This window comes from Centruroides sculpturatus, unplaced genomic scaffold (genome assembly GCF_000671375.1).
Source record: "Centruroides sculpturatus isolate CEXI.00-Female unplaced genomic scaffold, Cexi_2.0 scaffold171, whole genome shotgun sequence".
NCBI classification, from domain to species: Eukaryota; Metazoa; Arthropoda; class Arachnida; order Scorpiones; family Buthidae; genus Centruroides; species Centruroides sculpturatus.
This window is the reverse complement of record NW_019384470.1, coordinates 424,655-429,473: the sequence shown is the minus strand read 5'-3', so window position 1 is coordinate 429,473 and position 4,819 is coordinate 424,655.

The following is a 4,819-nucleotide window of genomic DNA, read 5'->3' as shown; positions in this document are numbered from 1 at the left end:
GGAATAACCACAAAGAATAGAACATTAAATTTAAAATTCAAAAATATCGACAACTGAGTAATTAAGTAAAATAATTAAAGTGTAAAAATACCAATTGTAAAAATAAATAACATACAACAATAAATAAGTAATAGTACAAGTCGTTAACAGTTAACAAAAATTATAAATGCTCTCATAACGTGAATTGCGAATCAAGTCGTCATTCATAAGCCATTTGTAAGTCTTTTAATAGCAAACTTCCATGCTGAGGGTAGGCCCTCTGCATCTCTGGCGTTTATACATCTATCATCAAGTTTGCTTCTGTATATTTCCATTTTTTCGGCTGTCTTCGCTAAAGTTGGAGAGTGTATTTGCTTAATGATTTCAGCTTCTTCCCATCCAACTACGGAACCTTGGGCTTGAGCCATCTGGGCCAGCACAGTTGCGTTTGATTTTTTCCTAACATCATATTTATGTTCTGTGACCCTTACCCCCAATTTCCTCGTTGTAACTCCTATGTACTCCTTTTTTAATCCTAATTGTTGGTTCTCGTACGGGATCTTATACACTCCTGCTTTATCTTCTTTCTTAAATCCCCTTTATCGTTTCTTAGAATTTTAAATAAATTAGGAGCTCGTTCTAAAATCACCGTTGATTCTTTTATGTCCGCAATCTCCTTCATAACGCTTCTTACATTTTTGTTGTAGGTGAATTTTATGTATTTATTAGGTCTTTGTTTAGAGACCTTTGTATCCTTTATCTCAAAGTTTCTAACAATGCCGGCAATTATGTTTTTCCTGTAGCCTAAGGATTCTGCTATCCGTTTAATCCTGTCGATTTCTTTGTCTCTGTTTTTCCTATGTCAATATTTTGACTTTCCGTCCCAAAGGAATGTCTCTCGCTAAAAATACGATTTTGTTTGGCGTGTTTAAGAAAGTCTATTAGGTTAACAAAAAACAGAAAGTATAGGCTCCTGCATCAACTCATTGACCTCGAAAATAGGATATTTAATGAAAATCCGGAAAAATTAATGGACGTTAACGAAAGGATCGTTGGTCTTACAGATAATATCCATAAGAATTTAACAAGGAAATATATTAAGAAAATGAAATGGATTATTAATAAACAAGTAACAGGAAGGATACGTAAAAATATTACAACATATGTGGTATGGGACCAAGTTGAAGTACCGGAAAGAGTTAAAGAGGTTTTGAAGAATGGCCCGAACTTCGTCCCAGAGAATGCAGGGAATTGGGAAACCTCCTTCCAAGAGATCGAAAGAGGACTAGTTGGATTAGATCCGATAGAGAAAGATTATCTGCGTTGGAAAACGGTCATTAAAAGTCAAGATAAATGGAAAGGAGAAGGGTGTAGAAACAACGGCATCCAATATACGAAGCGTTGGCTAAAAGCAAATAATTTGATTATGTGCAAAAGCGGATAAGAGTAAACAACTGGTTATTATGAAAAAACAGACATACAATAAAGCCTTGGAGGAATACATCAAAAAGACGGAATGTATCAGGACCAACGACAAAATTGTGGAGTGCATTGATAGAAGAGTTAAAAAACTGGAAGGAACCAAGCTTTCGACTGTGTTACCTTTTGTCAAGAATTGCGGTAATCCTAGACCGGGAATTCCAAGGCTTTTTGCATTCGCTAAAACACATAAAGAAGGCAAAGAAATAATGCCAATAGTGGAAAAACGTAAAGCCCCTACATTTTTCTTGGAAAAAAAATTACACAGTTATATCTCTTCCTTACTGGACAGTAGTGTGCTAGTTGCGAAAGATCCCACAATAGTTGTTAAAGAATTACAAGACATAACTTTGATGGATGAGGAAATTGGAACAACATTAGACTACGAGAGTTTATACCCTTCCATTAAGATTGAGTCCTGTTTGGAAGCGCTCTTGGAATTCTTGTTTAAAATAAACCCAGAGTTAGCACACTACAGAAACGAAGTTTTAGAGATGGCTAACCTTGTATGCTGTGAATCCTTCTTTGGCTTTGAAGGTCATACAAACAGAATAGGGGAGTTCCTATGGGAAGCCCAATTTCGGGGCTCCTATGTGAAATGGTAATTAGAAAAGTTGAAGAAAAAGTTGTACATAGCTTCAGGAATAATATTGTTTACTACAAGAGATATGTTGATGACATTTTTATAATATGGAAAAACAATAGAGGAATTAGTAACTTTATAGAAAGTATCAACGATAACGAAGATGGCCTAAATCTGAAGCTAAAACAAAAAAGTTCCATAGTTATACATTTCTTAGACATCAATATCGTCTTTAAGAATGGGCATATATCTACCAATGTGTATACCAAACCTACACATAGCCCACTATATGTCCCCGCACATTCTAATGATCCGTTTCGTTATAAATTGGCTACATTTCGTGCCCTAGTTAGAAGAGCCTTTTTATACTGCGGCAATATTATGGACAGAGAAAAAGAAATCGACAGGATTAAACGGATAGCAGAATCCTTAGGCTACAGGAAAAACATAATTGCCGGCATTGTTAGAAACTTTGAGATAAAGGATACAAAGGTCTCTAAACAAAGACCTAATAAATACATAAAATTCACCTACAACAAAAATGTAAGAAGCGTTATGAAGGAGATTGCGGACATAAAAGAATCAACGGTGATTTTAGAACGAGCTCCTAATTTATTTAAAATTCTAAGAAACGATAAAGGGGATTTAAGAAAGAAGATAAAGCAGGAGTGTATAAGATCCCGTACGAGAACCAACAATTAGGATTAAAAAAGGAGTACATAGGAGTTACAACGAGGAAATTGGGGGTAAGGGTCAGAGAATATAAATATGATGTTAGGAAAAAATCAAACGCAACTGTGCTGGCCCAGATGGCTCAAGCCCAAGGTTCCGTAGTTGGATGGGAAGAAGCTGAAATCATTAAGCAAATACACTCTCCAACTTTAGCGAAGACAGCCGAAAAAATACAAATATACAGAAGCAAACTTGACGATAGATGTATAAACGCTAGAGATGCAGAGGGCCTACCCTCAGCATGGAAGTTTGCTATTAAAAGACTTACAAATGGCTTATGAATGACGACTTGATTCGCAATTCACGTTATGAGAGCATTTATAATTTTTGTTAACTGTTAACGACTTGTACTATTACTTATTTATTGTTGTATATTATTTATTTTTACAATTGATATTTTTACACTTTAATTATTCAGTTGTTGATATTTTTGAATTTTAAATTTAATCTTCTATTCTTTATGGTTATTCCATATTCGTTTCTTTCAACTTGAAGATGATCTATGAAGTAGATCGAAAACGTCCGTTATTTAAATAAACTCCCTCGGCAACAGATAAGGTTTTGAAGAATTGATTTTTTGAATATTAATTTGCCGAGTACGTTTTCTGCTTAATTTTTGATATATTTATTCCGCTCTCCGATTTTATATTACTCACGGATTTCAATGTTAAACCAGTGATTTTACGATTTCGTATATCCCATATTTAAGGGGATGTGGAAAAATACATGTACAATTCTTGTATAATGTTAAAAAATTAACTGTTACTTTGACAGCATAATTTACAACTAAATTTAATGAATGAGAGAGATGCACGAGGTACAGAAAAAGCTCTAGAATTTATTTTCCTTAAATTTACGATTTATGTATCCGTTTGTCATAAAAATTTGTCTTTCCACTTTTTCCCGAGACTACAAATATTCGAGTACAAAGTAACTGGTTCCGACTTATTTCTACTTAAGTAGTAGTTAAATAATTAAGCGATTAGGGAATTGGGGACATAAACAAAACCCTGATGAAAGAGCCGAAATTTTACTTAAACAAAAGCCTAAACGAACCAATCTCTAGCCGAGTACAGTGGGAGTGATTTCTTCGAAATATTAGACGTAATAAAGACAGACATTTTTCCAGTTCAACGAGAGTGACCGAAAAGTCGTAAATTTTGGAAATTTCCGTGGACAACACCTGGTCCTAAAACGAATTAGTTAGAAAACAAACGACGGACAATCTATTAAGTTTAACACATTTAGACTTTTATAGCTATGGTGTTGTAAATTATAAACGTTTCTCGCCATAGCTGTAAAAATCTAAATATGTTAAACTTAATAGATTGTCCGTCGTTTGTTTTCTAACTAATTCGTTTTAGGACCAGTAAACGTTTAAAATTTACAAGGACCCTGTCGCGTTTTTTGAGGTATATTAGTGATACGACAAAAGAGCCATTTGAAATTGACCGGTATCGGCACCCCCGGGATTTGGCAGCCCGCGTGCATGTACACACCGCACACCTAGCAGGACCGTCTCGATTCCACTCGTAGGGAGCTATTTGACTAAGTGGTTAAGATTTAAAGAGTAAAGAATATTTTATGTCATTTTTATGTACGTTTCATTACAAAGCTATATTTAATTATAATTTTCTTTGAAAGTATATTCGTACAATTGAAGAATGATTTGTACCAGGTATATATATCCACCACACATTTTATTTCACCAAGTAAGTTTTTATAATTTTATTTTTAATTTTAGCCCTTATATCGTGGCTAGCGATTCGGAGTGTAATTGCGACATTAAAAATTTATTTTAAAAAAGTTTTAGCTCAAGATCATGTAATGAAAAAGAAACATTATTAAAAGAGAAAGGCCAATGCCTAAGTTAAAATATAAACACTTCAATAAAAAAATTTGTTCGACATTTTCACGATGAAATGGCTCTGTAAATGCATAAAAATGCAAAAATTGTTTTATTGGCTTGCCTACTATTTTCAAATGAAATTAGTGTGTGGAATAAGAATGGCTTTGACAATTTAGCTGGCAAAAGACACGAAAAAT